The 13,530-nt window shown below is 41.8% G+C and overlaps 1 protein-coding gene across 13 annotated transcripts in view; it reads right to left on the minus strand.

Annotated features, from left to right (window-relative positions):
• FHOD3 (formin homology 2 domain containing 3) overlaps positions 1–13,530 on the minus strand; it is a 382,905-nt gene that overhangs the window by 275,371 nt on the left and 94,004 nt on the right. The window lies entirely within an intron of this gene.

The following is a 13,530-nucleotide window of genomic DNA, read 5'->3' on the forward strand; positions in this document are numbered from 1 at the left end:
GCAGCACCATTTCTGTTTCCTATAAACAAGCTTCCTCCACAGAGCATAGCCAGAGGCGAGAAAAGTAATAAGAAGAAGGCAAAAAAATAGAAGAAGAGCAAAAAGTGCCAAATGTGTGTTGGCTGCTTCTGACAAAAGTACTATTTATCATGCATTATGCTAAGTACTGTTCAGCATATTTCCAAGCTGCTGAGAAATGGAGGGATTGTCTGTAGCATAAAGTACCTTCTATCTGTGTTTCACAGTCTATATTATATAAAGCTACTTGTGTTCAAAGGAATGAATGGCAATGCCTACTCGGCATGGAGGTGGTGCCTGGCCAACCACACACAGCTCCCTGTTTTTTTCCAGAACAAAAACTTTTCTACCACCTGTCCCCAGAGCTCTGCAGCTGAAGAGGGGCAATCCCAAATACATGCTAAAGTAAAGCCCTTGAGCCAGTGACAAAGACTATATCCCCTGACTCACTTCAGATAGATAATGCTGCAATCCAGGAGCAATTCCTGAAAACAAGGCAGATATTCATGACATCAGATTGCAGAGGTTAAGCCAACAAAGTCTGTATGAAGATTCTTGCCCTATTTGTTGCAATTTCCAGAAGTGTCAGAAAGTAGAGAGGAGTGAGAAAGAGTCAAATCTCACTCCCACCTTTGAAAGTCTGATAGGATTAATGTCCTTACAATTTCTGGTTGCTTACAGCAGAAAAAGTGATAGCAAATACTGCTGTAGGTGTCTTATCTGCTAATCCAAACACAAAAGGAGATTTCTGTATGCAACACTCAGGTTTAAAAATAGTACCAAAATAAGCATCTTTAGCAACTGGTGGATGTTAAAAGGATCACCCACTGCACTCAACAGCAGCAGTGAAAAAGCAGGTACTGTGCAACCAAAACAAATGGGTCAGACATCACAAAGCAAAACCTAGCATGTGAAAAACGCATGTGTAGAACATGCAGAAAGCAAACAAAATCTCAAAAGCAGCGCAGAAATCACAGTGTGTGGATGCACAGCAGTTTCAAATCTACCATGTGTGAGGAAAATCTTTGCAAGGGTATTAGCAGTCTCACTGACAGCTGCCACCAGACCCTTGGCTCTACCAGCTATGACTAAGAAGTGGTAGTTCAGCTCTCTGTTAAACATCTTACCATACAAGAAGAAATAATCACAACAGCAAACACGTTCAAATGAAGCAGGAGTAAAATAAAAAGGCTGTCAGACAGCAGCCACAGAAGGTAAAGGACAGGCGCAACGTTCACAAATAAAAGGGAGGGAATAGTGACATTAATGCTGAGCCGCACTACTTCTGACAGCTGAAAACACAATAAAATCTGCTTGCAAATAAGTATGCAGGAAGACAAATAAGCAAGCTCTATCAAAAATTTTATAATAAAAAGAATTTACTATGAATGCCAGTGGTTTTATCTTTACTCTTAAGACGAAATTATTCCAAATTTACACACAACATCAAGTTGAAAAGAAATTTTCTCCAGGTTTCTATAAGGGACATATTCTGTTTTATTCCTTTGTAGCCACCCTTTCTTATAAATGTACACTATAAACTAGGCAACAATACCCATCACTGGTATATCTGCCTTGGCTAAGATATCAATGTATTCCACTAAAACTCAGCCTGTCACAAGTGCAGTTATTTTTCTGTAATCTATACAACTTTGATCCATTATAGCACTAAAAAAAAAAGTCAATAAAATACCTGGTTTGTATTGATTTAAATAACAAGTTAAGTCTCCTAGGAAAACAGTAACTGTTTGTACAACTTCATAGCTTTAAATAATGAAAAAAAATATTTGAGGATTTTCATTAAAAGACATTCTAACATACACACTTGACTCATTGCAGGCAGAGAAAAAGCTTTTGCAAGTACGTATCAAGTGAAACATTTATTAGCCTTCTCCAGTTTACAGATCTCCCAAGCTCCCACATTTTGTAATGTTGGGAAACGGATGCTATAAACGGCCTAAATCTGCCAAGAAAACCAACTTCATTGAGGCCAACTAAAAGACAGCAAGACTTCTCTCCCTTTACTCCCCACCCCGATGATGTTTCTTCCATAAAGACATAACACAATGAGTGACTGACCATGCTGTGCTACATCCTCCAGTTGAGCTACATCACGAAAATATGTACATCTGTGCACATGAAGCATTCCTCTCACCCCCTTTTTTTATTATTAAATAAATAAATAAATAAATGCTACCTTCATCTCTGCCTCCAAGCTCTATATTTATCACCAGACCTACTTTCTTCTTTCCCTGGGCCTCCTCAAGTCTCATCAGTTTCTCATCCTTCCTTTATCTGCTTCTGCATTTTGCTTTCCTTTGCAAGTCGGAGCTCAGTAAATGCTACGGCCTAGTTAGTCATTTCCCTTCTCTAGTCTTCTATCTTCATTCCCTTCCTTAGTATATTTCATCTGAAAGGCCCACAGATTCTGAATTTGTGTTTTAGGGTTTTTTTTTATTCATTTATTTTAACTGCAGGTTTTATTTTAATGGAAATGAATTTTCCACAAGAGCAGAGTACCGCAGAAACACTACAAAAATGAAATCAAAAGGAGCAAAACAGTTAACTTAAAAACACAGAAGAAGAGAATTTTAGTGGAACCACCCTAAAATCATTAGGTTTAAACACAGGCTTAAGGGTATCTACTGCTTGTGTGGCTCAGCTCCACAAAGGACGAAGCCACCCTAGGGAGGTGGCAGCAAGAGAGGAGCGGGTTGCCCTCTGTGGGGTGGCACCGGGGCCACCTGGGTCTCACCAGGCTGGTGCCACACAAGGATGCAGAGGGTGAGCCCCTTCTGCAGGGCTCAGAGTTGCTCACTTGCCAGGAACCTCCTTGAGGTTCATTTTTTCTTTAGGGCCAGGTGAAGGGCTGCCAAAGCTCATCATGAACCAGGGCAAGAAACAGGCCACATTGCTCTGCAGAGCTGCCTCTCCACATTTCTAGCTTCTCACCATTTCAGGCCACATAAGTAACTGAAAATAAAGCCCACAGACCCTGAGCACTACTGCTACACATTCACCATTGCCAACATATGCCATAAAAGTTATACCATTATACGTCCTATAAATTATTGTTCAATTTATTTTTCTGTTTGAGATTTGGGCAAAACAGTACAAACAAACAACTGTCTTGCTAACAGTATTCAGCCAAATTAAAAATCAATCATTTTATAGTAAATTTGGAATCGCACAAGTTAAAATTTCTAATAACCTGACACTTCTGCTTGCACTGACCGCCATCCCATTTGTTAGCTATACGGAGTCTCGCCCTCTCTTTCTCTTGTGATTTACATACAGCAAAAAGATTTCCTTGTGGATGTGCCAGCAAGCTCTGGCATACTTTTGAGCTTTGTTTTTGTTATTTGGTTTTTCTTCTTTAAATACTCAAAGCACGTTACTCATTGTCTTTTAACTACCGACACATACAGTAACACAACCATGTGTTACACAAGCAGTCTCATTTACCACCTTGTATCCTGCTCTAGGAAAAGATATTGAAACACACCAGCAATGGAGAAAGGATATATGCAGGTATCTTTATGCTGGGGGGCAGATAAAAGCAACCTGTTTTGTCCAGGAGAGAAACAGTGTAGTGGGGAAGCCCCTGAGTTGTCACAAAATGACAGGGTACCTTCTGTGAATTATTATGGGAGAAAATGATAGAATTCAGCAATGCTCTGTAATGGCTATTTTTAAATGGCAAACTTCACCTTTGAGCTGACCGAAGAATTAAATGTAGTTGTCTGAGGAAGGAAGAACTCTGAGCACCTCAGTGGCTTGTTCAAAGCTGGAAGCACGTACGCTCAGTGGCTTTATTTATTCAATAGTTCAAAGTTTCTTTTCATATCAACATTGCCCAAGACAATTCCGTTCATTATTTTAAGAGGAGCTAAAGATGGAAACTTTTAACGTAGCCTCCATTTAGATTATTGTGGTAAAGAATGGCATTTCCATCACCCTGCGAACACAGGCGCTTTGTTAGAAAGTGGCCAGACAAAGGAAATGAGATAGAGCGCTCATTGACTCCTTGCCGGAACTATTTTGACTGGCAGCAATTTTTGACTGATGAGGCATCCGCAGCTCAGCACAGCGGCTCCTCCGAAGACAAGAAGCTTGTAACACACCCAGAGCCTCTCGTACAAAGGATGCTACTTTACAATGCCAATGAGAGCTCCCACTGCATCTTCCTTGGAGTTCCTAAGCCACGCCAACAGTTACTCTTACCAGGGAAGACCAAAGACTATGCTTTTCTTTTGGAGACAACGGCCCTAAAACATGCTCTCCAAAAGAAATGTGCTCTAGGACAACTGGAAGGGCTCCAAGGAGCTGGATGTGCTACCACCCACAAGGGACAGCAAGGCTGATATCAAGGAATCAGAGCGGAGGCTGGGACTCCAAACAGCATCTATGCTATGATATGCATTTTTTCAAGCAGTCAATCATTATTCACAGATACTGGAAATCCTTGAATCGGAAATTTTAGAAAGCTTTCCCTCAAAGCATAGTTTGGGGAAGAAGAGGAAGAGTCAAACCACTCTATGCCCCTTGACTTGCAAATAAAATAATATAAATATTTATGCTCTGTGAAACCAAACAATCATCTGTAATACATAATACTGGTCAGGATAACTTAGTCCAAATGTGCAACTATTTGTTCTTTTTGTTGTTTGTTTGTTTAGAAATTATGTTGGATACCTTCTTCTTCCTTGAGAAGTAGGCTAGGGAATCCTGATCTAGTCACATTTTGCAAGTTGGCCCCACAGCCCAGATGGTTTTCCCTTGTCTCAAAGGAGCTTATGGCCTCTCCACTCCCCACCTGGGTATAAAATAGTTCTGCATGCGATAGCACCTTAAAAAATATTCTGTTACTACATTTTTATCAGCAATTCAGAAAGTCTGCCATTGCGTGCAGGCCCAGATCAGATCTCCTCTAATACATTTTAGTTTCAGCCTTGATCTTAAGATTGCCACAGGTTATGCACAACAGGAGCTCATCACGTATTTCTTTTTTCCCCTCTTATTGGGCAAGGTTACACAAGCTTACACAAGACTTACACAAGCAATTTACTTCAATGGAATATTATTTGAAGTGAAACAGTCTATGGATGAAATAATACTACAACCTCATAGCTACAAACAGATGTAGGCGCAAAAAAGACACCGGTTTATACAAAAATAAGCAGGAACTAATAAAGTCTCTTTAGTCTCCAGCTTTGCCTGCAATGACCACACCAACACATTTTAGGAATTCATTTTGCGTCTTCAAACACCTTTACAAACACCAGCAGATCCTTCCAACACAACCAATGGAAAGCTACCATCAACATGCACAAAGGCACGGCAACCCAACACCAAACACGATGCCCTGCTCTGAGATCTGCTAATGCCTTCTGTCTCAATGCCCTGTCTCTCTTCCTGTGCCTGCCCTTCTCCCAGCTGCTCACCTCCTCCGGGCAGGGAGGGAAGCACTTGGAGATGGGTGACGGGGGTCCGCAGCACATCCATGGGCAGACCCATCGCCCCGATACCACCCTTGTGGTGGTTTTACCCTTTCTCTTTTTGCCTCATCCTCTTCTGCATCACTTCAGTGCTTTCCCACCAGCCTTCTCTTGAAGCCTGATTTACAGCTTTCTCGAGTCTCCAAAAGCGGCTTCCACTGACGTCAGTGATTTATAGTCTCTGCTGTCCTTTCAAGGAGACACATATTTGCCTTATTTGTGAGTTTTATAAATGACTTTGAGAGCGCTGCCTGCTGATTTACATCTCACCTTTCACAGCTCCGTATAAATCTACTTTTCTCTGCCCCAGTCCATATACTCATTCTGTAGAGGATGCCATGAAAAAGCTCTGTAAGTGACAGGCACAGACCACACAGCTACAATGCTCTAAGTTGCATTGGAAAGAGACAAAAAAGCTCCAAAGCCTTTATCCGTAATGGAACTAGCTTCAGGAAGCTATGCAGAACATGGAGAGGAAAACCAAAGGATGCCCAACAGATTCTCAAAGGAAGATGCAAGAAAAGGTTGAGCAACGTGGAAGAGAAACACAACAGCAGGTAACTGGACAAAGCATGCAACTGCATGTAAGACAATCATCTTGAGAGAAATTTCTCCGTGAAACTGCAACTCTGCAGAAGTCGTCTACAGTGAAATAGAATACACAATACAAATTTCAAAAGCAACTCTATCCCCACATAGAAAAACAATAAAGATTTTGGCCATGACACAGCCGAAAGAACAGAGAGTTTTATTAAATCAGAAGACAGTGCCTGCCAAGTTAAAAGATTTCTAACAAGAAGGGAATTTTTAAAAAGTTTTAAAATAAGAAAAGGCGGCAATTTGTTTTGAAACATGAATCCAGCTGGCTTCGCATATGACTGAAAGAAAATTATAGATCGCAGTAAACATCATGGGCAAAAATAAAGAGTAATCAGAGTCCCTCTCAAAAGGAAAAAAAAGTCAAACCAAGAGGGCTATCCATAAAACCAGTAATTCTAAGGGACTTCCATGCCAGCCGTAATTGCCACATTGCAAAACATGTTTCTCTTGAACATGCTAAACTTCTTTGTGAGGTTTGCCAAATAACTATTGAAAAGCAGAAACAGCGGAACGGGATTGTCAAGAAAATAAGTTAAAAGTATCATTGTAAAAAAGAACTATTTTCTTGTGCAATTCAAACTATATACCACGTCAATGTTACATCTTACAGCAGATAAAGTTGCAGGACTGTGCTTTTTCTTTCAATGCTGAAAACATGTCAAAACATCCAAAGTCAAATTTCAAGCTTACCTCAAAAGCTAATGCCAATATTCCAAACTGGACATGCTCCATCTGCTTTTCGCATGGACAGGTCTCCAGAAAGCAGCCTGGGTTTGAGAACTGATACCCTATGGTACAGATCAACTCTCCATTTCCCAGTCCTGATAAATTCAATCAGGCATCCTAAAGTACATCGTGTAAACGTATGGAAACATGAAGTCTTCTCTCGTTTTAGAAAGAAACACATGGAGCAAAACCAGACTGAAAGGAGAGATACTGTGTACATTGTATGTTTTTGCTTTGTAGCACTAGAATCATACAGCACTGAGTAAATTATATATTTTTTAACTACATTAAGACTGAATACAAAATAAACTGACAGGATTCATCACCCAGCACTTACTGGGATGCATACAGTCCACAGCTTTATTTCACATGACCTGTAGTTAATGTTCTGTATCCTATCTGTATCAGGTAACATGAAGATACGCATCAACACATGGCCCACAAAAGCTGTTTGAAAGGCTTCAGTGGCCCTTAGCAAGGCGTCAGGTCCCTGCTCCTGGCCTGCAGCATGTGGCAGTAACCCATGCAGCCATCAACAATCACCTGTCAGCAAGGCTGGAGAAACAATTTCGTGCTCCAAGTAACGTATATACTGCACAGAAGTTTCTAGAACACAGATTATGCAAAAATAAAAAACAATTTAAAACATAGATGCATTAGGTTCACGTTGGATTTGATATGCTTTAGGTTACGCAAATATACATTAAACATTTAATCCTCTTTCCCTTGCTGCTAATCGTGTCCCTACTCCTTGGTCCTGACCTTCCATAGTATCAAGTTTTCACACCAACTTCAGTGCACTCTTCAGAGCCCACTCCCCTTTTGGGGGATGTAAACTAGGGCAGGTTTGTCTAGGAAGCTGCCCTTCTCATAATAGCTTTTTAAAAATCTCTTCTGCTGCCAATATTTTGTTATTCTCTACAAACTGCTGGTGGCTTCTCCTAGAAACGAGAGGGATGAGATGGGGGAAAATCAAAAGGGGCAGAAACGAAAGGGGGGCACAAGGGAAGAATGGTGCTGGTGCAGAACCCCCCAGCCAGACCTTCCAGTCAGCTTCTGTGTCAAAAGCCAACTATCAGTCCCTTGCTCTGCAACCATCTGCTGTGCCGTATCATTTCCTTCGTACAAAAGCTTCAGCAAACATTTTAGCACTGAGTGTTTTAATGGCTTATTCATGCTTGCACAGATTAGATAGGCAACATGGATTAGATAGATACACATACGCAGAAAACTGAGCCTCAAGATGAAGATCCAGATTTGCCACCTCGCGTCCGAGGAGCTCAAACTCTGGGTTTGGAAAAGCCTATCGAAGGGAAAGAGCTTGAGATCTCAGGGCTGTGTTCAGGTTCCAGTGGTGGTGAATGTCTCCAGCACTTCAGCTTGGACCCATCCTCAACTGCAAACGAAACAGCTGGAATTACTCAGCGTCGCTTCATATACAAGCCTTCATCCCCATGGAGAAGAAGAAAAAAAAAAAAAGCACGCAGGAAATCCAGCATTTGTGTTTGTTCACAGGGCAGATAAAATGAGCTGTCATCCCTTCTCACAGCAGGAAAAAGTAAGGACAGATCAGATGAAAGCTCTGATAGGCCTGGCTGCGGGTGTCATACGATGGGACTCAGAGCACTGCGTGTCTGCAGGAGAACACTGCTTACCAGAGGAAAGAAAGCGCTGCTTAACATCAGGTACCTTCACAAGGATTAAGGACAAGCCGTTCACTCAGCATTGCTCAGCTCGAGAGAATTCCCTTATTTATTTTAAATGCCATCCTAAAACAAAAGCTACAAAAGCAAGAACAGTAAAAGCTCGGTGTTATCCCGAAGTGCTCTCTGCCTTTATTTTTTATTTGGTTGTTATCTCACGCTTTAGTGACCAGGAATCTGAGCTGCCCTTTGGAGCCACCACCATGAAGTACTCCGTGTGCCACGCTCCGTGTACACAGAGGGATCTATCATCGCACTGCCAACAGCACGTAAAACATAACCAAAAATGGATTTAAACCAAGCAAAAACACCCCAGAGCATGAGCTCACAATTCAACGTTTTCCCAGCTAGCTGGACTTCACGTGGGCTTTTCTGTCAGTAACCTGCAGAAGTTTAGTTTCTGTTGTTAGAGAACCTCGATACAGAGACTGTTCGCTGCTGGTGAGCGCACGCTTCGTGCTCGGGTGTAAGCAACGAGGCTGCAAGAGCAAATCTGCTTTTCCCTGATGAGATGAGAAAGGAACAACTTACCCCCTGACACTTTCTGGAAACCACTGCATAACAAGAGGGGGGTAAAAAATCACAAGTCAGTACCTATGTCTGGATACAAAAGCTCCAAAAACAACAAGTACACTTGGGTGCTGAAAAAATATTTTATTAAGACTCATTAAAATCATTCAGATAATTAAAAATTAACGATTTCCATTCTATGTGAACAGTTAACTGTGGAATACTTCATTAAACTGAGGTTTTCACTCAGTTTAAGCAGATCAAAATTTGATATTGCTTATTTAAAAAAAAAAAATAAAGCAAGCAAACCAAAAAATACGCAGACTTACTCTCCCACCCAAAGCTACGATCTCCAGTAGAAACCCTTGATTTCATGAACTGAGGTTTTTTAGGAAATTTGATTCTTCGATATGGCTGACTAAATGACAAGAAAAAGGAGGAGGGAAGTTTCAAAACTTGAAAATAAATAAATAAATAAATCAAACAAACGGAAGTATAAAGGAAAATTGCGACCAAAATTTTCTAAAAATGAGAAGAACTGAACTTTCGAAATGCAAGGGTTTTTTTTGACTGACCCAAGTCTCAAATTACTGTCCCTAAATATTCTTTCCTCTTCAGACTAAACAATGTCTTCACAAAGAAGAGATGACCACTAATTTCAGCTGGTTTAAGAGGGAAGTTAAACCACCGAGAGCATTTTTTTTTTAAGCGAAGAGAAGGAAAACCATCACAAGCTTAAAATGAAATACACCAATTCTGAGCTGCTTTGCAATTCAGTTTTCAGTTTCATTTCTCTTATACGAAGCCAGAACCTTTTGCAAGGACATACAGACAATGACAGTAAGACAAGTTCCACGCTTACAAAAATGTCTTCCATCAGCTTTAATGTATTAGAAAAAGGCTGCACTGCTGAGCATAACAATATAACTTCATAACATTTGCCTCCTGTAGCATGTAATCGAATCACCAAGGATAAAGGATGACCTATACTTCAAAATTCGGTGACAACAATGTCCAAAGTAATTCCCAGTATGATGGGTATTAACTCCATTAGCTGCTACCTTGTGCTTAGCTGTAAGCACGGAGCTGATCACTGGGCTGCTACCAAGAAGTCCAGTACCACTCAACGGTAAGCTCTGCACTTTGTCTGCCTTGCTTAAAGCCAGAGCTTGCCAAGCCTGTGGTATCTAGCAACAATCTAGACTTAGACATGCTATTTAGATGGCCAACGTGAAAGGCTATAAACTAGTTTTGATCCAAAACGTGCATTATCTTGAGTGTACGAAAATTAGCTTTGATCCAAAACGTGCATTACCTCAAGTGTTGGAAAATTTATCAGGCCACAACAAATAGTGCCATGACAACAGAAGGGGAAGAAAAAAAAACACCCACACTGGCAATTTCAGCATGAAGATACCCAGGACCACAAATGCTTTATGTCACTGCAGATCATCGTCTGAAGACATGTTCAAATCCCTGTCTTTTCCTCCTCGTGCTGGGGAGCACTGGGCAGGAAAACTCGGCCACCCCACAGGGCTACGGGACAACACCAGGCTGGCCACACGTCGCCTGCTCCACTCCTCCTTCTAACAAAAAGCAGCACCAGGTTGGACAGGCAACACAAGGGCTCTGTTTCTACCCTGCTCGTTGCATCTTGGTCCCACAAAAAGCAATCTGCAGCAAACACAGCTGTAAATCTAGAGGACAAGCACAGTTTTCAGAGGGGAGATCAAACACGTGGGCTGCTACTTGATTCCTGCGCTGGCTCTCGGCGTTTTGTCCTGACAGCACGAACACTGATTAAATCGGGAAGTTGAAAGGATGTGGTAAGGCTACGAAAGCCAACAATTTGACCCTGAAGTTACACGGTGGGAACTTAAAACTTTCACCTAATTTTTTAATCTTCTCAGTAAGTTGATGTAATATTTGCTTACAAAATTTCTGGTGTATATTTACTTTGTTCCTGTAGAAAGCTCTCACCCTTAACTTCCGAGATCAGGATTGGAGCTCGTTTCCTAATAAATCTCCCTCCCCTCCTTCTTCACCCCTTCCCAGAACTTGCTGCCTTCTGGTCCTAATAAAAGCAATAAATCACCATTAATTGAATCAGCAGCTTGCTTTTGAGAGGATCACAACATCCTGCATGCTGCACACAAGTTTTGTGACCCATTCCCACCGCGTAAGCCAAGCAAGCAGAGAGAGGTCTGCCTGCATACACCCAGCTGCAGCAAGCCAGAAGCTTGTACGCTTCAGGTAGTACTGCAGGGTGCGATTAGAAACCTACCTTCGGTCATTTATTATCTGATCCCTGGCTGTTTTCCCTACATGAATCCAAAGGGCTGAGGTGTGTATGAGGGCTGCCATTACTTTCTGCAGCAGCAGATTGCGTGGCTATGCCCTGCTTTCTCTTTCACTGGAGTTTACGCACAACTTCCAAACTGGATCAGGGACCAAAGGGAGGGAAGTGAATCTACCAATATTTATGCAGTTTTAATGTCTTCTTTTGAAGTTTCTCTACCTGGCTGACCTGAGACCCGTTTCCCTCTGGAGCTTGTACTGTGGTGCCATGCCTCGTGTTTCAGCAGGTTCACATCTAGTGGCAAGCAGAGGAGGAGGAACCACGAGCTCCCTGCTGCTGCATTTGGGTAGCGACCTTCTCCTCCTCCTCCTCCTCCTCTTCTTCCCTCCCTTCAGCAGATATCTCTGCTGCTTCACCACAACAGGCTCTTTTTATACCCTTTCTATTCCTAAACCAAACATCGGCCAAAATCTGTGAACCTATCTCCAGAGAGCCACAAGAAAAGCACTGACCCAAACCACCACCACAAGGCAAGGGGAATAAAATCCTTGGCCCTTGGGAGAAGAAGAGGTTGAGTACAACGTCACAGGGCCACTGACTAATCTTTGGCAGCTCATGTGAGAAAGTCTCGAAGTAGCTGTAGTGACAGAACAGCATGAAAACAAATGGATGATTCAGACATTAATAATATTCTTTAGAAGTGATACTATCAGAAGCTCGTGTAAAACGTTGCCCAATCTTTTTACCGTTCAGAAGAGCCCATGGCATTTACAGCAGCCTTCCAGATGCCGGGTATTTTCACTTACATGTGCGTCTGCATGAGGATGAAGTCAGTGGGTTCAAAACAGGTGGGATTCCTACTGTGTCCACTCTTAAACAAATGCTTTGACACCACTGAATTCAAAATCCCATAGGACAGGACAAGTTAAATTGCAAACAGTTTACTGTGTGAGGCTCTTTCATCTTACACTGAGCTTACACTAGCAATTTTCTCACAGCAACTGTACCAGGCTGAGGGCCTGAAGAGCTTCTCATGTTTCCACGGATGGCAGGGGAGCAAAGAGGTCCCTTCAGGTTGAAATACAATGATGCATGCCAACTAGTTAAGCTATAATCCCTTTAAATTGCTGATGTAGACATGCAGGCTCCATATCATGGTACTTTTAGGGTACTTGTGTTACTTTCTCTGTTCCTTGCACTCTGTCCCCCAAAATCATCTTCTATAATCCTTACCTTCAAGCAGAAGGTAAAACTTAATCCTCTTTCTACACAGAGAAATGAGCATCTTATTGCTTCATCTGTAATTTGCTGGACGCAAGCGATGCGCAGCACACAGAACAAACCCAACTTGATGTATCGCTGCCAATTATTTGCTATCAAAAGCAGCCTGCATGGTGCTGAGCATTAAGCAAAGCACCGGCTGTGATGGAGCTCAGGTCTTTGCTTGTGTTGCACTACTACCACTGACACACATGCTTGCTTAGGCGTTCTGCATTTTCTTCATCTTCCTCAAGTACCTGCTTCACTTTGATGCCCGAGCTCTCACCTGTCACAACAACGAGGACTGTCTGTTTGGGGAGGAACACTGGGTTCAGGATGCTCCTAGGAAAGGGCCTTTGGATGCCAACAGCAGCTGCAGCAGAGTACAACTGCAGCTCAACATCAACACCACCGTCTCGCTCTTTGGTATATAGATGGATTAAGTGAAACGCATTATTTCCTTGTTCTAGCAACGTTCTGGAAACCCTGGGTAAATTAAGCTGTCTTCAAGAAATTTGTGGAGAGCCAAAAGTTGAAATAGTGGTGGAGATGCCATTGACCAGGCAGTGGTACGGGATGTGTCTCACAGCTCCTGTGTAACTACTACATTAACAGTCATTCTTTACATGGTAAGTAAGCCCAGGGTTGACAATTTTTGAAGCATCAAACCTTTAAAACAGTAATGAAAATAAGTAAGGTTGCTTATAAAATAGCGGGTGAACATTAAGGAGGAGACATTGAAAATGCTTAAGAAAAATCATCTTTCATCTGAGTTGTGTTTTATAGAGATGCTAGTGAAGATCTTGATGGGATTTTCTGAAAAAAATATGGTTTAAGTATTGTTTTGGGAACTTCTGTAGAGGAGACTTGAAAGCAAATACAAATGTTTAGACTGTAAATGCATTTTAATCACTTT

Source organism: Anas platyrhynchos, chromosome 2, assembly GCF_047663525.1.
Source record: "Anas platyrhynchos isolate ZD024472 breed Pekin duck chromosome 2, IASCAAS_PekinDuck_T2T, whole genome shotgun sequence".
NCBI classification, from domain to species: Eukaryota; Metazoa; Chordata; class Aves; order Anseriformes; family Anatidae; genus Anas; species Anas platyrhynchos.